This window comes from Bidens hawaiensis, unplaced genomic scaffold (genome assembly GCF_021521415.1).
Source record: "Bidens hawaiensis isolate Kalapana, Puna unplaced genomic scaffold, B.hawaiensis_p1.1 tig00023614_1, whole genome shotgun sequence".
Lineage (NCBI taxonomy): Eukaryota > Viridiplantae > Streptophyta > Magnoliopsida > Asterales > Asteraceae > Bidens > Bidens hawaiensis.
The window spans coordinates 27,489-54,616 of record NW_027493700.1 but is presented as its reverse complement, the minus strand read 5'-3'; the positions used below and the strand labels follow the sequence as shown (position 1 = coordinate 54,616).

At 36.9% G+C, this 27,128-nt stretch overlaps 1 pseudogene; it reads left to right on the top strand.

Annotated features, from left to right (window-relative positions):
• The first annotated feature begins 9,250 nt into the window (after positions 1-9,250).
• On the top strand, positions 9,251-10,889 carry LOC143567731 (epi-neemfruitin B 7-O-acetyltransferse L7AT pseudogene; annotated as a pseudogene).
• Positions 10,890-27,128: the final 16,239 nt, after the last annotated feature.

Sequence of the window (27,128 nt, the reverse complement as noted above, 5' to 3'; positions counted from 1 at the left end):
TGACATTCCGACACTAAAAACCTTTAATACAAAAATACCATGTTGGAGTCTAAACATGTGCGCGTACCACCGCGTCTCTTTCATGTCTTCGACTCAAATAACGATTGTAACAAAAACAATAAATCAGAATACAACGTCATGTCAAAACACTAGTCCAAGAAATCACCGTAGTTCTATTGTTTTAACACCGAAAATTAGGATGGCGGGCGGAACGCTCGCATTCGACTACTTAAAGTGGTTATCTCATATGAGACAATATTTAAGGAAATTTGAAACAACGGGATCCAAGTTAAGCTCGTGATCCATAAAACACAATAAAAACTAATGTTTTGGTGTTTTAAAGTAATGATACCTTGGAATACTATGAAAGTGTGTGTATATGTATATTTATGATTTGATAAAATAAATAAGAATATAAATAAACAAGTGCATTGAACAATCAAGTAGGGTAAACACGTATAGGCAACACGTATAAGGACCCTAAAGTAAAGACTATACTAGGTCGTTATGTCTAACCACCTATCCTATAGTCTTGTCGCTTTTATACCAATCTGTCACACCGCGACCAAAGGCGGAACATGCCGGGATGCAACGTGATTGGACAAATACACAAGACACTATTAAAGTGAAAATATTTAATCAACTCACTTATTTCACAAATCAATAAACAACACATCTTGGTCATACAAACAAATTGAACACAAGTAAACAAATATATTGTTCGTTTTACTAATATCCTAATATTCTTGGTCCGAAAAGTCCTCAACTCGATAAAAGTCAAACCTGTAACAATGCATACAATAATATTTTGTCAACACGTATGTTGGTGAGCAATTTCATAGTTTGAGTATATATAATATGAGCGAAATCCACAAATGTATATGAGACTATAAATAAAAGCATCAATCGTGGCATATAAAACATATGTAATTGAGGATCCTTTCTACTCGGTAACAACCGGCATACTCGGATAATGAGGCCCTATTCTGCTAGCACAAGGCTAAGTAGTTAGGGGAGCGTATGATCATACTTAATAAGGCTCAACAACAACATAAAAATAAACACTCGCGCACGTAAAGCATATGAGGCATATAACACACAAAAGAGCAAGTATTACAAGTATCATACACCCTAAAGTTTGTGGTTTGAGAAAATTGTATAATAAATCATTCTTGTTTTGAATAAGTATGCATATTACCCCAAAACATAAAAGGGAAAACGGGGGATGAAATGTACTCACCTCAATTGACGAATCGAGAAATAATAAATGATCGAAATGTAGAAAGCTTGCGAACGAAACAAACAAATCCAACTTGAAAGCTAATTGAAAACGAATAAATAAAATATATTAATGAACTTGAACTTTAGTTGAAACTACATTTGAAACATTGGACGAGAAGGTTCGGTTGTTAATCAGGTTATCGGTTAATTTGCTAACGATTAGGGACTCACATTTAATTAATAATTTAAAATATAAAAATATTATTTTATTGGGCTTTTAAATAACTAAACCAATATTAAATAGAAACAATACGGGTTTAACTCAAGAGTTCGGTTGTTATAAAAATGGATAGATAATAAAGCTTATAATGATGTTATTAATGATAAAGATAGTAATGATAATAATGACTTTAAAAATAGGTTATATATATATATAAGAGAATAATGATAATAATACCTAGTAATACTACAAATTGAGAATTGTAATTAAAACTAATAATAGTAGTAGTAATAATAAATATAATAATTATTCCTTTAATGTTGAAAACGTTATTAATAGATTTGTAAGTTTTAATAATAATTATATGTGTCATTTTAATAATAACCAATACTTATAACATTTTAATAATAGTAGTATTAGTGATAAAAATATATAACTCGAGTGATGATGACGTTAAATGGTAACTAGGCCCGACATGGGTTTCGTTTTAATAAAACAAGTGGATAATATTCACAATAATATAATTTAATAATATTACTTAATAATCATAATAATAATAATTTAATGTTATGAAAATAATGATAATAATAATTGTTTTGCTAAAAGATAACAATATCAATAATAATAATAATAATAATAATAATAATCATCTTGTTAATAATAATAATAATAACAATAATAACAATAATGAGTTTTAATAAGATTTATGTTATTAATAATAATGATACCAAAAATACACTTCAAGGTCGGTTTTAAGGGGGGATCGGAGTTGGACTCGATTACCGATTAACTTGTTAGATATAAAGACGATAAAAAGAACTCTAAATCCCTTACCATATGATGTTTAACCGAGAGAAATTGTCGGAGCCGAGCGGAGTCGTCGGAGGCTCGCCAGAAAAACAAGGCAGAGAGCGAGAGAGAGAGAGAGAGAGATAGTGAGGGAGAGTGAGAGAGCCGAGAGAGAGTGTGAGAGCAGAGATAGAGAGACGACGCGAGAGAGAGAGAGACCAGAGAGAGATAGAGAGACGGTGCGAGAGGAAACACGGCGGTGAGGCCACGGCGGCCGGAATTCCGGTTGCCAGAAAAACGAAAATTGAGGGGAAAGGGCTACGGGCTGCCGGAACAGGGAGGGAGAGAGGGTGGTGTTGTTCGCCGGAGGTGGTGGCCGGAGGTTCGCCGGAAAACTTGAAAGAAATATATGAACTCAAAAAAATAAGACCATTCCAACCCCTATGGTTTATTAACGATCCATTAGAAGACAACTAACGAACTTCACACTTATCGATCAATGCGATATAATTATTTATTAATCAAATGAAATGTTAAAATCACTGAGTCGGGTTTACAAATACATATATGGATTCGAATGCAAATGTAATTTATTAAAAAAATGCGAAAAATCGAAATGTTACAGTTATGATATCGTGAATACAGACCAGAATTTGACTACTCGGGTCAGCTTTGACACACATTTTTGTAAAATCATAAAAGCTATTCAAAACTCGTCCAAAAATTACATATTATATCTTTCTGGAAACTAAAATCAAAGCAGGACATCATGGAATCAAGAATCGATCAGTAATGATCATTTAACATCAAGTTCCAGACCAAATAATAAACCATCACAAATCTGTCAACAAACTGTTGCCATCAAAACTCAATCCCTAACATGTTTATGACATCCCTAGGGTTTTAATTAATCAATCAACATCATAATCATCAATAATACAGAGATTGAACATCTAGGGTTTCCCAATAACTCATTAAAACATGAAATTAATGCGCAAAAACTTACCAACTAGTGCTAGGAGTGCTGAGAATTACTCAAAGACACCACTAATTGCAAGACCCAAGGTTGAATTGAAGATGGAGGAGATGGTTTAGGGTGGGTATTAGGGCTGCGATCGATGAGAGGGAGCAGGGAGGGAGAGTCGATAGTTTAGGGTGGGTATTAGGGCTGTATTATTTATGTTAATATTATGTTAAATTATATTTACAAGAATGGTCCTTCCAGAATCAGTTTTGGCTTTAAACGAACATTATAACACCTAAACCAGATTATAACGAATCTTACGAATAAAATTCTAACCCAAGTTCTTAAAACTAAGGCTCGTTGTTCTATCATAAATATTACTTTTTTTAAAAGGTGAAAACATACAAACTACGCGCAATCGATCGCAAATTCATGAAACAAGCTATGAACTAAACACATAATCATTTAGCATGTAATTTCACATAGATAACATTATAAACATATGCTAGAGATATTATTTTCAAATTTCACCAACGTTCGGGGTTAGACTTGTGTGATTCAGTAATTCTCTAATTACCACTACGTGAATGTTTGTGCCATAACCGACACACTTAATTAACCCTAATTAAGTTAAATGCATGAATGAGTGTTTGAGATAGCAGAGTTTGTATTAATGGTGTTAACTATAAATTTCCGGGTGTCACATTGTCCCCTTGTTGAAAGAATTTTCGTCCCGAAAATAGATATCAGCCGTTAAGCAAATAAGTAGACTTTCTGTCTAAATGTATGATCTAAATGAATTAAGTTGATTTTCCGTTTATATATTAGTGCCGCTAATGTTTTGGCAGCGTTGCAAATGTTAAGTAAAAATTTTCCGGTTGTCACAAGATCATCCATGTAAACTTATAACTGTCTCCCAATTTGGGACTTGAATTCTTTGTCCATCAATCGTTGGTACGTAGATCCAGCGTTTTTGAGGCCAAACAGCATCATCTTGTAACAATATGTTCCATTGTTTGTTCAGAACGCAGTTTTATCTTGATCCCCTGCCGCCATGTGAATCTGATGGTATCGCTTGTACGCGTCCAGGAAACATATGAACTGGAAAGGGACTAGTGCGTCTACTTTTAGATCGATTTATGGTAGAGGGTAGCAATCTTTTGGGCATGCTTTATTGAGATCTTTGAAGTCGATACACATACGCCATTCCCCATTTGCTTTAGGTACCATCACTGGGTTGGCTACCCACGTTTGGTACTAAATTTTTCGGATTATTCCCGCTTCTACCAGTTGTTGGACCTGCTCATCACAAGCTTTTGCTTGTTCTGGTCCCATTTTCCTTCGCTTTTGCACTAGCACAAAAGCCAAATTAACTTTCAGCTTATGCTCCGCCTTGCTTCTTGGGACGCCCGTCATGTCCGCCGGTGTCCATGCGAAAACGTCTACACTTTTGGTTAGTAACCTTTTTAGCGTTGCTCGCGCTTCTTCAGAAATGGTGGGGCCGATGGTTATACTTTACTCTGGAAATTTTCCATTAAGCACCCATTTTTCCACTTCTCTTTCTTTGTTGGTTTTCAACACTTTCTGTGGTGGTGTTTTCACTTGCGCCACATGACATTCTTTGTTGGGATGGATCATTGCTACCCCTGTTGGATTTGGTACTCTGAATATGCCATGGGTTGTGGAAGGGTTAGCGTTAAAGTCTCCAATCGCTTCCCTTACTAAAATTACATCATCATGTGGGTGTGGAGTTTCCATGACCAAGAAATCCACATCTTCCATCCATGAGTGTATCCAATCACTGAGCACAACTGGAAATGTCAGCTATCCCAGCGGGTATTCAATACTTTGACTGAGACCTACTATTGGAGCGTTGACAGGTATTAGTCTCTGCCTGTATTTTTCTTCTAACAGATCGAAACACTGGCAATACATGATGTCTGACGTTGCCCCTGCGTCGATGAAGAAGCGTGGTGTTCTGTAGTGTCCAAATATTAACGTAATTACTAACAATTCTTTCTTTTTTGCTCCTCCCTTTAATTTTGGAAAGATCACATGTTCTTCTTTCCGCCTGTCTACGCTTTTTAGACTTTACCCCGCCAGAGATCATGTTGGCGTGTAGGTCTTTGATTTTCTTTTCCAGCCTTTCGCCGTCCCGTGGAGGCGAACGTCAGTATTTCCCTTTGATACTCTTGACCAGGTGCTCCAACTTTCTGCTTTTGACGTACTCTTCAATGGCATCTTTCATGTTTGAACACTGATTAGTTGTGTGACCATGTTGCTTATGATAGTCACAATAACTTTTCATGTCTGTGTTTGGCCTCTGTTTGATTGATCTGGCTTCTTGAGTTGGATACCCTCTGTATGCATAAACTGGGCTGAACTTTTTTTCAGCTGGGTCCACCATTTGGACACATGTGTCTGCCTTTTTTTCTAGATTTTGAAGGGCTCATATGTTGTGGCCCCCTTTTGCTGGCCTTCATTGTTTAGTCTTGACCATACGGAAGATATCTTTTTTCCTTGGCGGGCTCTGTTGATATCATTCCTTGCATCGTTTCTCATCAATTCTTTGCCCAAACGTTTCTCCGTTCGCACAATACCTCTTGTCTGCGGTCATGATATCGTCCCATCGGTGCGGCATACCATCTATGCCTGTAAGGTTTGGAATAAAGCCGTCACACCTTACATTTTGGCGGAAGGCTGCGCACAAGAGTTCTTTACTTACGCCACCAATGTTCAAACCCTCCTAGTTGAAGCTGGTAATAAAATCCTCCAACGTTTCATTATCTCTTCTGGTTACATTAAGGATGTCTACTGGGTCACTGATGTGACGCCGTTGTTGGCTAAATTGCTGGATGAACTTATTTGATAAGTCCTCCCAGCTTGTAATTTGGCCTTCTGGTAACCTTTCGAACCAAGCCCTCGCCGCTTCGACTAATGTAGTGTAAAAATATGGCACCATAACGGCATGGTCCACCATGACACTAACCTGGCTGCGATATAAGTTTGCAGGTGATTATCCGGATCCGTCAGTCCATCATACTGGCCTACTGTTGGCGGAATTTTTGGGTTTTCCGGCAATTCTTCTTTGGCGATTTTTTTACGAATTTTGACTTTCCTGCCGAGGTTGTTGGCCGGTAAGGTTTGGAGAAGTCTTTGTTTTCGTCTGGGTGGTATTTTATTAATTTCCTGGTGGCGGCGTCTAGGCCCCTACAACTTGCTTCGTAGTCGGGGTCCTCAAGCTGCGAATCACCTTCTAGACGCCACCGATGTGATTTTTCAGCCTTGTTGTTCTGCCGAACGATTGGCGCTTTGCCAATTGGTTTTTTGTACGAACCTGATTTTCTCCTCTTCGTGCTCTTCCTCTTCTTATTCGCCATTGCTGCTGGCTTCAGCGTCGAACAGTGTTCTTGGCTGAACAACTGTCGCCAGTTTCTCTTGGACCTTGTCCTTGAGTTTTTTCTGTTCAGCCTCTAACCAGGCCATTATTTGTGGTGGTATGGTTACTTGTGAGCGTGACTTTGTTTTTGCTTTTTCTGTAATGGTAGCGCGAAGGGTGGACGCATCAGCGATGCCTGTGCCACTACCTACTACATCAAAGACTTCTATGTTTCCTTCTGGGTTAGCCTTTGACTTTTGGTCAACCTCCTTGGGTAGGGTTATACCACTCATCAGAGTCAAGAATGGAGTGAGTTTTGAGTAACTGTTCTAGCGATATGCACGGATGGAGCTAATGAACAAACACAAATCCACCCCTCAAGGTCTAACAAGTTAGTTCGAGGGTAATGATAAGTATTCCCCACGATGGGTTATAAAACCTTCTTGGCACAGATGAGTATTCCCTGCAAAAACAGAGCACCGTGAGCTCGTTACGAGGAATGGGGGATTCTCTCGTAACCACCCTCCGGCGTGATAATCAGTACTTGATCGTACAAATATAATATACTGAGAGACTTATAATATTTGATTGTCCATGCTTTACTGTTTGAAGATGCATTGGTATTTATAGCCGGAGGAGAGATAGTATTGTCAACTACCTTGTCAGGCTTTCCACCAATTATATTCTCCACCCGTGTGGTCGTGGAGGTTGGTGGGAGTTGGTGGACATCATGGCCTTTTTACATGGACGTGTTGTACTATTTCGTATCGCGCTTTTTGCGTTGTCCAATCCCCATTGATTGAATGGTATTCCCTATGTTAATTCTTTTTTTTTGTCCCGTGCTGGTGGAAATCTTTGCGCTACAATTCCATAGGTGTCAGGAAATGTTTATTAAATTAGGCTATGACTTTGGCGCCATGTAGCCTGCTTGGCGCACAGTTTGTCCGCTTCTGCTAAGCTATGTTTGTGGCGCCCAGCGCCTGATTTTATCCCCTCATTGGGTGTTGTATTTACTGATTATTGCTGGAAGGATGGCCTGCAGAGCTTGGCTAGAGAATGAGCGGCGGTGGTGGCTTAACTCAATGACTAAGGTCGATTTTGGGCGAGGAAAAGGGGTAGTGGCTGAGGTGTGTTACAAACGAGTGGACACGTATGTATATATAGAGTTTTCCAACGTGTAGCTCAAGTCGATGAATCCGGAAAATGTTTGGGTTCTATAATTATATCCCGAATTAACTCGAACATTGACGCTATAAACACGAAATTTGAGTTTCACGTTTTACGCGCACGAGTTATTTAGCAAGTTTATTGGCTTGATTTGGGTTTGATTCGTAACGCAGGAAAATGGAAAGCCCAGAATTCTCGCAGGATAATAAGATTGAAGATACATTCATGAAATGCAAATTAAAGTGGAAGTTTCATTGTGGCGTCGAAACTTTGAACACTTTACAACAGCATTAAAACTCTCTTTTTTAAAACAACTTTATTTTATAGATCTATAATTAATTCAGCAATTAAATTTCGCAAACCCAATAATGCTTTCGATATTTAATAACTCATGAAACATTCAATTTTAGGTTTTTCAAATGATCGGGATATTACATAAATAATCTCTGGTTTGCAATACACCATTAACGGTGTGTTTTCAAGTGTTAGAACTAGAGATTAATATCTACACTAGTACACGTCAACCCTTTTATCAGAGTGAAGTACAAACATAATTTCTCGCTAAACAATGTAATCGCTAAACAACGTAATCGCAAAGTACAAGTAAACACATATAACAAAGTAATCTCATCATATGAGTTGTCACACAATCAAATATTTGTTCACCAAGTTACCGCATCACAAAAGTATTCACAAGATCAACAGTTTTGGCATATGGAGAAATTATATGAAATATTCGTTTATTTGATTCTTCAGCCTCTATGATTTAAACCTTACATTTATAAGAGTCCATCTTTTGTTCCTCACTAAGGAACCCGAAACCTCGAAGATGAATATGCTAATCATGAGTTATGTTTTGTATATATATAATTGGTAGCAAAACGCTTAATTGTTTGATTTAAAGGGAACTGAATGTTACCAGTATCTTTCAAGATACACTAAATAAAATGCTATAATGTACTAATTAAGCAGTGCATCTCTCTCTAACGGGAGTTTAATTCATCTTGGGAATCTTAGTATCTCAGTTCATTGACTATTTTCATATCATATTAGATTAATACAGATTAGCAGATATCTTACCATATAAGTATCCTAACATGCAGATTTTAAATATAATTCATGACCTATATTAAGAAGTCTATCTAATGTCCTTTGTACTATAGTATTAATTTTTTTATTTTGATAAGTATAAGTGTATAACTTCTTTAAGAACTTAATACACTAATTAACCGTTTTGTGATTAAAAATGTGTATCTTAGGGACTTAGGGTACACGAAACATTGTAAGGATGCATGACCGAGATGGAAGGCTACGAAAAACAATCCACGTTGGAGATCATCAAGTAATTGTATACAGATCGGGAGGAAATTTTGTGAAACGAAAAAAAAAGTTTGATTAGCTTTTTATTATCTTTACGGCTTGCTTATTGTTTATCCACCTTTTCATACAAATTTACACTAAAATTGATCGAAGGTGGAGCGTGGTTAATTACCTATGTATTAATCCACTAGTTAATGTTAAAAGTGTTCTATTATTGTTATTCCAATTTTATAACATTAAATAATGTTCCAAATCAAGTTCATATAAACCGAGCCTCTATTATTGATAAGAATTATGATGGTTAAATATAATTAAATCCATTGGAATCAAATCGCATGTTATCAAATAGAAAATATACATAAAGTATTGATTACAAATCGTACTATAAAAGGGCATTTAGAGGGCATATCTAATATTGTAATTACCATCTTTTTCATACTAATTCCACAGCGCTAATAATTAGCCAGCCATTTTTTACTATGGATATTGAAATTATTTCCAAAGAGAGCATTAAACCATCATCCCCAACACCAAACCATTTGAAAACATTCAATCTTTCGATCCTAGATCAACTTATTGTCACCCCTTATGTGCCAATCATCCTGTACTATCCTAACCAAAATGGCGATAATATCTTCCAAGCCCTATAAAGGTCAGTGGTTCTAAAAAAATTCTTATCTGAAACCTTGACTCAGTTTTATCCACTTGCCGGAACAATTAAAATGAATAAGAACAATTTTTCGATTGATTGTAACGATGTTGGTGCCAACTATATCTTAGCTTTGGTTCATGGTCGTCTTGATGGCTTTTTGCGCAATCCTCACCATGGATTGATCAACAGGTTCTTGCCATTTGAACCTAGTTATGATGAATCTAGTGCGGGTGCTCGTGTGACAAATGTTCAAGTGAACATCTTCAAGTGTGGTGGAATCGCTGTCGGGTTGTGTGTTTCACACAAGATCCTTGATGGGGCTGCACTCTACACTTTTCTGAAAGGATGGGCTAACATGGCTTGCGGAACTGATCAAGAAGTCATTTATCCAAATTTTAATGCTCCATCGATTTTCCCTGTGAATAGCTTTTGGCTTTGAGACATATCCATGGTTATATCTCAATCAATGTTAAAGGACGGGAAATGTAGCACCAAAAGATTCCTATTTCATGCGAATGCCATTGCCGCATTGAAAATGGAGGCAAGTACAAATGGAGTGCAACAACCAACACGAGTTAAGGTGGTATCTGCTTTGATATGGAAGTGTGCAATTGCAGCCTCTAAAGAAGCATGTGGATTCAAGAAATCTTCTCGGTTAACCCACTTTGTGAATCTTCGTAGCAAACTTGCTGTAAAGTCATCAAAAAACATGATTTGTAACATGATTTGGCTCTCAAATGCAGTGTACGAAGCTAGCCACGAAAGCACATTTCATGATTTGGCGAATAAGGTGCATGAAAGTTTCGCAAAAATTGATGATGAGTTTGTAAACAAAGCACAAGGTGATGAACGTTATGTTGCAATGCAGAAGTCCCTTCAACAAATGGGAGAAATTTCCTCAATAGGGCCAGTAGACAACTACAATTTTACAAGTTGGTGTAACATGGGTTTCTATGACATTGATTTTGGTTGGGGGAAGCCTACGTGGGTATCTGGTTTCATAGGTGAGGGGGTCCCAATGTTTATGAATGTTGTGAACTTAATGGATACAAACTCTGGTGGTGGAATTGAAGCATGGGTGAATTTGGATGAACAAGAAATGAAGATTCTAGAATGCAATCCGGAGCTACTAGCATATGCCTCAGTGGATCAAAGTCCAATATCAAATGATCGATGAAGTTGCTACTTCAAGATCATATATATATTTCTCAAACTGGAGTTTAAAGTTATGTGAATAAGGCTCGTGTGATATGGGCCATCAGTTTGTTATAATGAATTTATAATTTTAAATTGGAATGAACATCTTCTTTGTAATGTTTTTATCTATGAACTTTAACCGTGCATGTTAAGACGACCATTATCTACACATTAATTTATGTATTATGAAAATATGTGCATATATGTGCAAAACTATGTACCCCCTCTCCCTTATAATGTTGTTTTGTTACAAAAGTGAGAAATAAATAAATTGATTATTATGGAAGGGAGGGGGCCCTCTATATATACAAGTTATGTGGGCATATGCTTGGAACTAAACTAAATAACTGCTCCATAATTAGTATACATTAACACTACTCAAGTTAAAGCATAAATGTTAATTATGTCCAACTTACAACAAAAATCAATTTGAGCTTTTTGGAGAAGTTTAGTGAAAATATCTGTATACAAACTGAAAGTTTGTCTTCATATGAATTATCTAAATGGAAGAAAGATATGTTTGAGTATCTTCTCTTTAAATACTTGATTTTTGCTACACACATACAAGTATTGGATTATTTCAGAAGTTTTTTTACAGCGAGAAGTGCGAAAAGTGAATGTGTAACTCCATTTATCCCTAATTTCACTTCATTTCTTATGTGTAGGTGTGTTGTGCAGGTGCGTATGTACGTGTGTAGGTACGTATGTTTGTATATGTGTATGTATGTTTATATGCGTGTAGGTACGTAGGTTTCAATGTGGCTCGGTACATTTGTATCTGTATAGGTAGGTTTGAATGTGTATTAAGACATAAATACAACCAACCGACATACATGTAGGTAATATCATAAGCAAGGGAGTGAAAAACTAGGGATTAATGGATTTACACATTCACTTCTCGCACTTCTCGCTGTAATATCACTTCTCGCAAGATCCATCCCCCCCCACACACACACACATATATATATATATATATATATATATGACAAAATGGCAAAACAGGTCCTTTATGTTTGCACAGTTTTTCAATAGTCGTCCTTTAGCAAACTTAATGACAAAGGATGTATTTCATGTTTCAAATTCTGTTAACGTTACGTCTTTTGGTACTAACCCAGTTAAACTTTTCCGTTAAATATGGTCGTGTGCTTTGCACATGAGGACAGTGTGGTCATTTACCCCTCTAAGGACTGTTTGTTTAACTAGACTAAAGGTATGGCCTTTTAAAAAAAATTCATCTCTCACTCTCCCTCTCTCATCCCACCAATATTCATCATCATCTCCATTTCTTCTTCATGTTAACCACCACCTACCCCAACACCACCACCACCGCTTATAACCACCAAATCCAGCCCCACCCGAAAACTCCATCTCTGACAACCATTACATCCGGCCACCTGACCACCATCATCATCTTCTTTCTTCTCCAAAACCCAAAACCACCACCGCCTGTTGCAAACCGCCGCTACCCACCACTTCACCTCTACCACCATCACCGTCCCCTTCGTAGTTCTTCAAACCCAACTTCACCCACCACCTGCCGCTACCACGTCAACGCCGGCGCACATCACCGCCCCCTCAATCTCTCCGTCAATCATTGAAAACTGCCCACACCTTTCTCTCCGACTCACTCCATTACAAATGCTAAAACCCCCAAATTTCAATTACCAATTTCTGAATTAGGGTTTTCAAACCCTAAAACGATGTATTAGAACAAGAAATAGTGGGATCTGGATATTTGTTTACTCAGAGTAAAAAAAAGAGAGTGATTAGACGATGCGGAGGCGGTATTAAGATAAAATGGAGGTCGGAAATGGTGACGGTAGTTTTTGATGGTGATGCGTACAGAGAAAGATCGAACGGTGGCTGTGACTGTGGCGGCAAAGGAAGTGGCGGGTGGGGCTTGCATCTTTTGGTCGCCGGAAAACAGATACAGTAGAGACTAGAGAGAGGGGACGGAGAGAGAGAGTAGAGAGAGAGAGAGACGGGAGATAAAGTGAAAGAGAGGTGGGTTTTGTCAGTGGTGGTGGGAGGTTGGATGGGATGATGATGATGGGTGGTGGCTGGTGTTTGGTTGTGGTGGGTTATTATTTGGGGAAGAAGATGAGGGGGTAAAAAGAAAAAAACTTTTATTTACTTAAAGCCAAAAATTTTAAGTCAAATACACATAAAACCCCTGAGAGGATAAAAAGATAAAACTGCCCTCACATGAGGTGCACATGACTGGATTTAACGAGAAAAAACTAACCCTCGTTAGTGAAAAGGACGAACCGTGCAACGTTTTTTAAACACAAAGGATGTTTCCTGTTATTAAGTTTGCTAAAGGACGACTATTGAAAAACCGAAACATAAAGGACGTCTTTTACCATTTTGTCTCTATATATATATAATCAAATATTTTTTTATTTTTTTATATACTATAATTGTAATAGAGTAGTTTTAACGTTTTTTTCATAAAATTTTGTGACTACACGTGAATCACAAGTTTACATGTGTATAAATTAACAAATCATATACAAATTCACACGTGTAACAAAACTTGGATATGCGTAAAAACTAATTTTCGTTAACATAATCGTAAATATACATATCTTAAGTGACAAGTCTAACCTCAAATATATTTTTTTAAAAACAATTGGTTGTTAGGAATTCCTTAAAGTTCTTAACTTATTTTAATTAGAATTCTTTAATGAAACTCATCCAATATATATATATTTATAATACAATAATTGTTTAACGTATTATGTGGTCTAAAATATATATATTATTATATAAATATTTCCTATACTTTGAAGTACTTTTGAACCTAGTTTTATTAATTATTATTATTAATTGGCTCATATATGGGTTTTAATGGTTTAAAGAGGCAACAAGCTAAAACGAGTAAATTAATTTAAGGTCTTGTTTGTTGGGTGGATGCATTGTACATACACCATTAAATACTAATTAAAATTATGAATGCATCTTATATAATGAAAGATAAAGTTGAAAATAAAAATATGAAAGAATGTTTATACGAGCCAATTAAGAAAATGGTGACTTGAATTATTTGAACTTTATTTAATGATTAAACTATTATTATTAACCATAGTATTATTTCAAACATGCAAACAGGATATAAGATTCGGTGGAGTAAATCATCAAACAAAACAATTTGATTGGACAAATAGAAAAAAATAGATATGATGATTGATGAGCTAGTGTTTCTAAATGGGCCATAAATACCTCGTTTTTGGGCTGGAGTAAAAATAAGACGGTTAGCAAGCTTCCCTGTGTTGATGGGCCTAGCGTATATACTCGTAATTTGGAGGTCGGTTAAGGAACTTTTTAACATAATAGGTTTTCCATGACATAGGAAGCAGCAAATAGATTTTTTTTTTGTATGTACGGCGAGAGGGTTTGAAAAAGGAGCAGGTTAGTATCAACATCTACTCAACCAAACATCATTATTTTGTGGTTTGAATTTATTGTTTTCAATATGAATTCAGTTTTTAGACCTATTTATTTTGTTTTGCTATTAAACATGATTTTTGGCTAAACCCTCTAACTACCTAGGTTAAGATGAACATTGATTTTATTTGGTGGTTTATTTGGTTTTGACAATTTACATGACGTATTATTATTGAAAAGCTTTATTTAGTTTGATATTTGTAAGGCCCCGAACCCGGTAACCCTACTTTAGCATTGGATTTACTCATAAACACAGTTCTACAAATCAGAGTTTATTAAAACTTTAGCAGAAACGTTAACTTAAATCATTCATTACAAAACATTAAATCCTTTCTTTAAAATCATGATAATAAACATCATATTTAAAACACCATTTCTTTCATCATCAGATGCCAGCCGCTCAATCCGTGTCATGTGCCAACCTCATGCTAGCTCTTTAATCATATTCACCTGCGTACATACTAAAAGTCAGCTACGCTGAGTGAGTTCTAGTTAATTAGACGACATACAATACATACATATATCTTACATACATACATATCTTAACCTTGTATAAATATATCTCACATAATATCTATTAAAAGAACCATGGCTATTGCCCATACTATATATATATTCCATAGAAGGACGCTCTTTATAAATTCTCCATAGAAGGACGCTCTATATACTTCCATAGAAGGAACATCCTATATATTTCCATAGAAGGAACACTATGCTTTCCATTAAAGGAACACTATACTTTCCATTAAAGCAACACTTTGCTTTCCATTAAAGGAACACTATACTTTCCATTAAAGGAACACTCTATATATTATCTGTAGAAGGCACTCGGTACATAATTTATTATTTAATATCCATATAAGGAGACAATCACTATTCTTGGAAATAAATGCAATATCCGAAGATCGTCCACGTACCGACAAACAATCATCTTTACATTACATACAATATTTAAATCTATAATTATAAACTGATAGTACGTGCAATATCCGAAGATCGTTCACGTACCGACAAGCAATCATCTTTACGTTACGTACAATATTCGAAACTATATTTATAACCTGATAGTACGTGCAATATCCGAAGATCGTTCACGTACCGACAAGCGGTCATCTTTACATTAAATAGAATATTCATATCTATTTTATTAACCTGACAGTACGTGCAATATCCGAAGATTGTTCACGTACCGACAAGCTATCATTCTCATTCAAGACATATATAGATATCATATAATCATACATGGCATACAATTACCAATTTAGGGTAAGTGTATTAATTATCACATCGAGTATGCACACAGCCCCGAAAACATAACAAGGAATGGGGCTAGAAACTCACCTGAACTCGGTTACGTTCCCTGTTGATGGTTACTCCTTCCGAGAGGTGTGTACGGCTAACTGTATAACAATTACACGTAACGATTAACTATCACTACCCATATCACGTTTCTAGTATAACAATAGCCCACAACGAACGGGGGTCCGGGGGCAGCGCCCTTGGCAGCGGGGTTCTAGGGGCGGCAGGCCCTAGCGGGGTCCAAGGGGCAGAGCCCCTGGATGGGGTTAAGCTGATTCATGGTCTAATTTGCTATTCTGATTCGTTATCTCATCATAACTTGATTCGCCGTCTGGTTCGTTATCCTCACATAACGAATTGGCAACCTGATTCGTTATGCTAATTCGTTATCTGAACATCATCTGATTCGTTACTTTAGCATAGCGACTGAGCATATAACGAATTACCAGATTCGTTATCTTATCTAACGAATGGATAGATAACGAACTAAGAGCTCATTCGTTATCAAGTCTCACGAATTGGGTCCCATTCGTTATGAACGCGTAACGAATTGGTCAATCATAACGAATCATCTATGTTCTTATCCAGACTTTGACTTGGGGTCAAAGTCAAAATCGTCAAGAACACCCAACAGTCAAACTATATTAGATCTGCGATTAAATCTTCATTTCTTAACGAAAAATCATGATTTAGGCATCATTGGAATCGTCTAAGCAGCGCCTACAAACCCTAACCATTCAATCGTTCAAAACATCGGATTTACAATAACTGTCTTAACACATTTTCCATTTAGAAAATTAAATTATTATTTAATTCGCTAACTAAATCTCAATAACGAATTAAGCCTGATTCATGGTCTAATTCGCTTTTCTGATTCGTTATCTCATCCTAACTTGATTCGCCATCTGGTTCGTTATCCTCACATAACGAATTGGCAAGTAACGAATCACCTGATTCGTTACTTGATTCGTTATGCTAATTCGTTATCTGAACATCATCTGATTCGTTACTTTAGCATAGCGACTGAGCATATAACGAATTACCAGATTCGTTATCTTATCTAAAGAATGGATAGATAACGAACTAAGAGCTCATTCGTTATCAAGTCTCACGAATTGGGTCCCATTCGTTATGAACGCGTAACGAATTGGTCAATCATAACGAATCATCTATGTTCTTATCCAGACTTTGACTTGGGGTCAAAGTCAAAATCGTCAAGAACACCCAACAGTCAAACTATATTAGATCTGCGATTAAATCTTCATTTCTTAACGAAAAATCATGATTTAGGTATCATTGGAATCGTCTAAGTAGCGCCTACAAACCCTAACCATTCAATCGTTCAAAACATCGGGTTTACAGGGTGCGATTTATGTATATACATCCGGGTTTTTCATACCAACGATTAACCTATCAATCTGTAATCAATTTCAATAAGTTTAGCTTTGATGGATTCGTTTTTACCATACTAGCACAGATCTATGATTTCTAGACTAAATCCGAACCTAAACGAACAAGTTCTCGATATAAACTTACCGTAAACGAGTCGAACTACGAACACGAGCTGGTCTTTGATGTTGCTTTGGTTCGTCACGACGATCTAGCACCAACAAGCTCGGGTTCTCGTCTCCAGATCTTTGCTCGGGTTATAGGATGGTGTTTGTGTGTGTTTATAAAGGTGTAGGCTATGGTGTAGATTTGGATAAAAATGGAAAGGACTAGGGTTTAAGGGGTATTTATACTCCCTTAAGGCCATGGACCTAAGGCCCATCTTTTCTTTTTGGTCCATACTTAATTCCATCTAAAAGCCTACTTAACCTATCATATTTTATTATTATTATTATTAGCCGAACGAAAAATTTGGGATGTTACAATATTTGGTGTGTTAGAATATTGTTTTTATATAATTATTGCATGAGATTTCGCGTTTGACTTTGATTGATTGATTGTGTATCGTTCGGTTAGGGTTCTACGTTTAGGTCATAGACTTGGTGTTTTTGATCTTGTCATGGTTAGTACTATGATAGGAATCATAAGTTCGATTAATTATTAAAATTCAATGGGTTCATCTTCCTTGCGACCGAGAGGTAATAGGGAGTCGGTTTGTATCGCGTCTTTATTCGGTTAGGTTAGAATTGCGCGAGAGCGAATTTTGGTTTTGTCCAGTTTAGTTTTGCGTGCAAATAAGTGTCTTAGATTGGGTTAGATTTTGTTACCCCTTTATCCATAGAATTGCTAGTACCAATTTTAGGCGGGTTTTTTTTCGTTGAGTCCTAGAGGAGACGCGTCATGAGGGTAACTTAGTAATCTTTTTCCCGGTGCATTTATTCATTCTTCTTAGATTCTTGAGGGTTAGTTGGTGAGACCGAGAGGTGATCTAGCGAACTTTTATGAGCCTTAGTTGATTACTTTAAGATCCTGATGTCGTGTGATTAGCTAATTCCGTTAGCTGTTAAACTGTCAGTTGGATTCTTGCCTAGGTAGTCGTTTCTCCATATTCATTAAGAGCTTTGTTAGTGCCGTTAAGTTTCACCGTTAGTTAAGTTAAATTAGTTAGTTTAAATAATTAAGTAAATAAATATATTATTTAGGCAAGACTTCGATTAGGGTTAATAATCTGAGCCGTTCTAACGTGTCTTTGTGTTCGACATCCGGACTTCCATTAGACTGTGCTGCTACGCAACCGGTACACTTGCCGTTAGTTTGAAGCTTAGTTAGGATTGTTTGGTTTTATAAATTTAAGACTTAGTGTTGAGTTGCGATTTGTGTTTACTATATATATATATATATATATATATATATATATATATATATATATATATATATATATATATATATATATATATATATATATATATATATATATATATATATATATATATATATTCGCACATCAAATTTTTGGCGCCGTTGCCGGGGACACGGTTTGAGGCGATTAGAGAACGACCCAAGTTTGGGGACTTGCCTTTTGTAGTTTTCTTTATATATTTAGATTAATATAATTTAGTTAAGCTTTCTTTTAAATAGTTTAATTTTAGTTTTAATTAATTTTCGTCTACTACTATCTGGTGCTCGTGATCCGTTTCTGTTTAAGTGTACAATAATGGAGACTTACGGGAATGGCTTCAAAGAACAAAAACGTTACACCATTTGGCAGATGGAGATAAAGAGGATTTTGGATTGCAAAGCGAAAAATCGAGTGAAACCCCGGTTACGTTTGATGTTTGATTTAAGGGGGAATCTTCTGGGTTATGAAAAATCATCCGGTGAATTCATTGAGCAAATACCAGATCAGGATGAGGTAATGTTTGATTAGTTACGCATCATCCATGATACAAATCCAAATACCCCATATCCGACCCAACAAGCTTTAGATGGAATTCGGCTTGGTTTAATGAGTCAGTCACAACTTAGTGAGCCGATTATCGAATTTGAGAATTTGGGGATGGAAAAGCAGTCAGAGGAGTATGTTCCTTCATGGGAGGAAGAGTTTAGGGGTGAGTTTGGTGACGATTTGGTGGATTTTATAGTGATGGATGATGGAGAGTTTGACCCACTTGGTGATTTGAAGTTACTCGAAGATTTACTATATAACGAGCCAAGTACGGGGATCAAGAAAGAGCCTTGTCAGGAGAGCCATAAGGTGGTTGGTGATTCAGTCTTCCACCATTGCACTTTGATTGTGTAAACCAAAACATGAACCGTACTCAATCTCCATTCGGAACGTGTCGAGGTTTAAAAAGTTGGCTAAAAGGATTAGAAGGTGGATATATGGGCTCAAGGATCATGGTTTGCTGACGAGTTTGAATTCCCCACCTCACTTTACTGAATCATTTCCGGGGAATTCACTAATTGGTGGTTCGAGCAGAATTAAGATTTTCAAGACCACATGAGTTTTGCAGTTGGTTTTTCCCTACAAATTGTAAACGAAAGTGTTGAGGAGCATTGATGGGAAGCGGATAAAGGAGAAGCCTCCAGATTGAGGTTTCGGGGAGCAAGTCTGGCTGAAGACTTTTTGTGTAAACTTAGCGCTTCCCGGGAGGCAACCCGGTACTATGTATTCATTCTATTTTTATTTTTGTTTTGTTTTTACTTCTTTGCTCTGCCGGGTGTTACTTCTCTTATTTGCAGGTTGTTCCAACATTGTTTATGAAATAGTTGATGAGCTATGGTTTTAAACAAGTGTGGGGATGCCACTTGTTTCAGGATTGCTGCTTTTGTTCGTGAAAGATGACGTTATTTGAAAATAGTTTGCTGACCGCGCTTGAATTGGAGGGTATGAAACAAGAATCACGAGATATATCGTCAACTTACCAGGGGAGACTTTTCCAATTCATTAGACTATTTTTATTTTTTTGCTTTATTTTATTTGTGATTTCCTCTTTCTCACATTGAGGACAATGTGAAATTTAAGTGTGGGGATGGGAAATTGATGTTTTCGGCAAAAATAAATGTAAAAAGTTTTTTAAAAAAAGCATAAAAATAATTGAAAAAATGTCCCAAAGTTTTAAATTTATTTTCGCAATAAAACTGGAAGATGATAGAAAAATTGGAGATTGGTTTTTTAAACTACTAATATATAAGAGATAATATAAAAGAAAACGTACTAAGCTTAGGATGTGTCGGTAGGCCAAACTAGTCTTGAAAGGTTTCCCATTGTATATTCTTAATAAACCAAAATTAAATTTAGATTTTGTGGGCTCTCCTCCTAAGGGGGGACAGTGAAGCTGAAATTCAATAAGGCATAGAGAGTATTACCATAAGCTGATTACCCTAAAGTGGTAAGAATTGAATGCACTTTAAAATTAGCACACCACTCCGTTTTATGAAAATAAATAAAGAGTGGTGGCGTCCTGCAATGTCCAATTTTATATGAGCTTTAGTCTTTAGTTATATATTTATAGGTTAAAGATTCCAAAGTGCACAAAAAAAAAGGATTAAAAAAATATATATGTGTTGAAAGTGTACTCCAAAAAGTTGTTCCAAAAAGCAAATGACTGTGAGAAAGTTATGTATCGTAAATGCCAAAGAAACATTCTCAAAGTTAGTAAAAGAGGCCAAAGATGCACACACTAGACGTGACTTAGAGTTTACGTGTTACCATGGGGATAGTGACTATGGGAATACACTATTGGGGCTCGAAAGTTTTTAGTCAATAAATATTTTTTTAGGGAATATAAATAGGTAAAAAGTCCAATAATATTTAGGGCATGCTCGTACGACCTCATTTGACCTATCATTCATAATTCCATCTAAGTGCATTTTCTTCTTACCATTTAGGGGTTCTTATCTTACGGTGATAGGTTGAACCAGTTTGCTTCAACCCAATTTTTAATTGTATTTATTATGCTTGAGATAGGAAAGGTGGATCTTAACTCTAAAGGTGTGAGACCCATAGGTTTTTTGATATCACTTGAACTTAAATGCTTAATGTACTTGGGGACTTGATAGGCTGGTGGCTGGGTTTAAGTGGACAACAATATCGGTAATTACGGTTTTTGCGTCAATCTGAGCTTATTATAACCTATATGCTTTTAAGACCATATTTTCCGATTATAATTCCATTGCAATGTGTTTTTTTTTTTCAGGGAAGAAAAAAGTTTTAGTGTGGGGATATTTGATGTGGTCTAAAATATATATATTATTATATAAATATTTCCTATACTTTGAAGTACTTTTGAGCCCAGTTTTATTAATTATTATTATTAATTGGCTCATATATTGGTTTTAATGGTTTAAAGAGGCAATAAGCGAAAACGAGTAAATTAATTTAAGGTCTTGTTTGTTGTGTGGATGCATTTTACATACACCATAAAATATTAATTAAAATTATGAACGCATCTTATATAATGAAAGTTAAAGTTGAAAATAAAAATATGAAAGAATGTTTACACGAGCCAATTAATAAAATGGTGACTTGAACACTTAAGCATGAGGTACAATCTATAACAAGGGTAAAAGGGTAATTGACACTAAATATCACGCGTTATTCAGCTTTTCTTAATATATTTTACAATTTTTACCCTTTAACTTTGACTACCTTATGAACATTTTAAAAATTTATACAAGATTGCCCTCTCATCTTTAACCCTCAACTTGACAATTCTATTTAATGTTTTATTTTTTTTTATATTTTTAATATAATATGCTTAAAAAAAGACAAAGATACCGTTGCAACGAGATCATTTTTTTTGACGTTTCGGTATTAAAAACTTTCAAAACCGATGTGTTTTTCAAAACGTACAAGTCAATAAAGCATTAGCGTGTAACATTCCGAAATTTCTAAAAATAATATTAATATTATATTATTTAATATTAGTGGGAAAATGATTAAATAAAGTAGGAGATATTATGAGTCGGGCTAGTGTTGGGTTAAATGGATATGGGTTTTGGACTTGGGTTATAAGGAGAGAAGGAAAGACCATGGGCTCAAGCCCATGACCCACATATATAAACCTTAAATTACCCATTTAATCATTCATTTACACATATTCTATACACCACCAAAACACACACTTAAGCTCTCTCTCTAATTTCTCTAATTTCTCTAGTCGAACCAAGATAGAAAACCAATCCCGATCCAAGGTAATGATAGTATGATGTTGTATGAATTCAAACCCGTTAGATTTAGTCATGAAATGACGAGTCGACACAGTTAAACCATTAAAGACACGAGATCCGGGTGGAGTCAGGTATAAAACGAACCTAAGAAGAGCTCAGATCTGGATCGATCGTGACAAAAAACGGTTGAAAACGAGTCAGATCTCGTTTTACCGGTGAAGCCTTGGTTTTCCGGCGACGGCGCCGCAAAGGCGGCGCTGGAAAGTATGTACGAGGTAAGGGAATGTCAGAGAATCTTTATGGCATTCTCTGACCTAACCCTAATTCGTTAACGGTGAGTTAACGAATTAGAGGTAATTCGTTAATGGTGATTTAACGAACTAGGGTTGATTCGTCAAGCGATTCGTTAATGGAAGCTTAACGAACTAGCCTTAGTTCGTGTCCCAGTTCGCTATGGAAGGGATAACGAATTAGAAGGTCCAATTCGTTACATGGACTGTTTCGTTATATGGACTGATTCGTCAAGAGACCAGTTCATTATAAGGTTCAATTCGTTATAAGGACCAGTTCGTTATGACAAACCAATTTGTTAATGAACCAAGTAACGAACTAGAAGTTTAATGAAATGACAGAACAGTCCCTAGACTTAGAGAAAGAATGACTTAATTACAAAATAGCCCTTGGACTTTATTAATTTATGGGAGATACCTTAAAGGATTAAGAGGTTAACAATAAAATATTATCATGGAATCCTAATGGAAAATGTGTTAAGATAGTTAATGAAAAAAAAAATTCCAAGCTGATCTGGCAGGTTAACCCCAACCAGGGGCTCTGCCCCTTGAACCCTGCTAGGGGCTGCGCCCCTACACCCCGCTGCCAGGGGCGCAGCCCCCGGACCTCCGTTCATTGAGGTTTATAATTAAACTAGAAATACGATGAGTAGTGATAGTTAATTGATACATGTAATTATTATATAATTAGTCGTGCACAGGTTAAGAAAGGAATAACCACAAACAGTGAACGTAACCGATTTCAGGTGGGTTTCTAGCCCCACTTCCTTGTTATGTTTTCAAGGCTGTGTGCATACTCGATGTGAAGTGTGAATACACTTACCTTAAGTGGTAAGTGTATGCTATAATGTTTGATGTGATATATTTATATATGTTATGAATGGATTTCTGTTGGTGCGTGAACGATCTTCGGATATTGCACGTGTAGACAGGGAAGGTAACGTTAGTCGGTGTGCGAACGATCTTCAGATATTGCACGTACCGTCCTTCGGGAATGATCCCCAAGTGGTTATTAGTGTGTGTAAATGTTGTGATGTAACTTGGTTATTATTTAAATGATGTTATAATATAAAGTGTGAGGTAGACAAGTAGAGGTAGGGTGTGATAGATGTAGCAAGGGTCTAGTAAGGGTGTTAGTGGCATGACGATAGTACGTGGTAGGGTAAGCCTATACGTGCCTTCATTATTAAGTGGCATAATGTGAGTGCATGGTAGGATAAGCCTATGCTTGCCTTCATTATTAAGTGGCATAACGTGAGCACATGGGAGAGCAAGTCTCTATGTGCTTCCGTATACAAGTGGCTATGTGGTTAGGGGCAGTAAAGTGGTTTAGTGGTAAGGTGAACAGATACGTATATGAATGCATGTAGTGGTTGTATGGTAAGTTGCTTGATTAACTAGAACTCACTCAGCGTAGCTGACTTTTAGTATGAACGCAGGTGAGCAGATTAAAGAGCTAGCATGAGGATGGCACATGGCATGGATTGAGAGGTTGACATATGAAGATGGAAGAAATGATGGTTTAAATGTGATGTACTATGTAACGTTTTTAAAGACAAGTTGTATATTTTGTAACAAATGATTGAAGTTAACGTTTCCGCAAAAGGTTTTAATTAACTCTGATTCGTAGAACTGTGTTTATGAGTAAATCCGACGTTAAAGTAGGGCTACCGGGTTCGGGGCCTTACAAGTTGGTATCAGAGCAAAGTTCGAGAGATTTAAGCATCCTACATGCTTAGACTCGAACAGAGAATGGGATATTAGTAAGAAAAGAAAGAAGATGCCAGTTCAAGATAGCCATCTGTCACTCAAGCAAGCTCAGTAACTGTAAAGTATGTTAAATAATATATAAAGATGTTTGCTTAATTGTTAAAGGAAGGATATATGTAGGTTAGGGATAGGATTTCTTGTTTGTTTGATTGATTAACTGTTTAAAAGTAGAAACTAGCACAAGTTAAATCATGAAGGGAACGGATTTAACATTAACCTATCGACTTAGGGCGTCGGCGAAAACATTCGCTTTACCGGGATGGTAGCGAATCTCGCAATCGTAACCACTAAGTAATTCGGCCCATCGTCGTTGTCTCATGTTGAGATCTTTTAGATCAAAAATATGTTGAAGGCTTTTATGATCGATACGGAATTCAATTGAACGAACGAGAAGAAGACCGGTGACTTCATCGAGGAAATCATGAACGATGGAAATATCTTGGATTTTCCTTTCCTTTTTATCTTTTGTCACCGCGAGAGCTAGAAACGGAACATACTTTTGGCGTAAGTACTTTTGCGATTGGGCGCACGACATAAGATTCAACCATCGAGAAGTAGTGTTTCCGAAGACTTTAAGAATTTTACCGTTGAAGAGTGGAATGCGAATGAATTTATCGAAACAAACGACTTCGGCACGGTACAAAGACACCCAATCTATGCCTACTATGACATCAAAACTTCCCATTTGCATCGGGATTAAATCGATGTAGAATTTATGCTTGGCAAGAATGGGAGAACAATTGCGGACGACGGAATTGATGGTAATAGAATTGCCATTGGCGACTTCAACAGAAAACGGTCGGGAAAGCTTAGTTCAAGGCATCGCAAGTTTAGACTCAAATTTCAAAGAAATAAAACTTCTATCGGCAACGGTATCAAATAAAATCGAAGCCAAATGATAGTTCACCAAAAATATACCGTTCACGGCATCGTTTTCCACTAGAGCCTGATTAGCGTTCATCATGAAAGCTCGCCCTTGATTGCCATAGTTGACTTGAGATTCTTGTTATGGAGGTGGAGGTGGTGCTTGGATGGCTTGGATGGGTTTGGTAAGTGGTGAATTGAGTTTGGGAATTTGGGGTTGGTATATTTGGAGTTGGTAAGCTTGGGTTTTGTAATAAGGTACGGTCATGGTTTGGTTAGAAAAAGTGAGGCGAGGGCAATTGTTGCGGAAATGGTTTGGATCTCCACAATTGAAGCAAGCTTGGGGTGATTGAGGTTGGTTTGGTAGGTAGGGTGCATAACGGTTTAAGGAATTTTGGAGAGTGGTTCTTGGTTGGTTGGCTTGGGTTGGTTGTGCGGATCGACATGAGGTATTGAGATGACCAAAACGGTTACAAATGGTGCATTGGTGACATGGAAAATGTGATGGATGGTGACGTTGGCAATTATTGCAGAGTGGGAAGGTACCGGTGTAGGGTCTTCGGGTTTGTGGTGGAGCTTGGGTTTGTTGTTGTGGTTGGGTTACGGCAAAGTTTCGGTAGTTGTTTTTGGGTTTCTTCTTCTTGTGTTGTTGTTGTTGGGACGAGATGGGTTTAAGTAATTGATGGCTTGTGGTGCAGGTTCAACTTTGGCTTGAGGTGCGGGTTCGGGCTTAGCTTTCTCACTTGGTTTCTTGAGGGTTAGAGTACCCGCTTTCACATGGTTTTCCGATAGCTCACCGGCTAGAGTGATAGCGTCCTCAAGATTCACGGGTTTGCTACTCATTACTGAGTCCCGGATTTGCATTGGTAGGCCCCCAATATATTTGTCAAGTTCACGTTCGGTAGGGGTAACCAAGTGAGGGACGAGGATGCTCAACTCGTGAAAACGAAGTGAGTAGGCGGCGTTATCACCACTTTCTTGTTTTAGGTTCCAAAATTCTTCCACAAGCTTTGGGAGCTCGTGTTTGGGACATAATTTCTTCATCATAAGCGCCTTGAGATCGGCCCATGGAAGAGCCATAGCCGTATCCGAACTTTGTAGGTGCTTAACACTACCCCACCATGTTAGAGCGGTCTTTCTAAACATGCTTAAAGCAAAATTTGTCTTTTCCGCTTTAGGGCATTCGCTGTGTCGAAACACACTCTCGATCGATTCAAACCATTGCAACAAGGTAGTCGCACAGTTGGTTCCAATGAACTCAGACGGATGGGCACTAGTAAATTGCTTGTACAAGTAGGATGGGGGTTTGGGTTCAACAGTTGCAATAACGGGTGTGGGTTGGGTAGCTTGGATTTGGGTTACAAGTTCGGGAATCACAACGGCCATTTGCTTGACGATAAAAGCAGCCATACGTCGGTTGGATTTCTTGTTCGGTCTTAGTGGAGGCATGCTAAAAGATTATAAAGAAAATAGGATAAGTTTTTGGGTAAAAAGAAATGAATATGAAGGTGTATAAAAATAAAATAAGATGAAGTTCAAATTATTGATTGTGAATCCTAGAGTTAGTAAGGAGGAGATGTTAGTGTTGGATAAAAATGTAAATCTTTGTATATAAACAACAAAACTAAAAACAATCGTAAATGATTTTTAAGAGGTTAAAGCTTGAAAATTTTGAGATTTTGAGATTTATAGAGTCGGAAAATCATGCATGAACCACCATGACTTGATATTCTAACACTTAAAAGTTTATAAAACACCACGTTGGAGTCTAAACATGCGCACAAACCACCGCGATTTTTTCACGTTTTCGACTCAAATAACGATAATAACACAATAAATCGAGATACAACGTCATGTCAAAACACTAGTCCACGAACCACCGTAGTTCTATTGTTTTAACATCGAAAATTAGGATGGCGACCGGAACGCTCGCATCGACTACTTAAAGTATTGACATTTATAACGCGATTTTTGGCCTAGAAAACGAG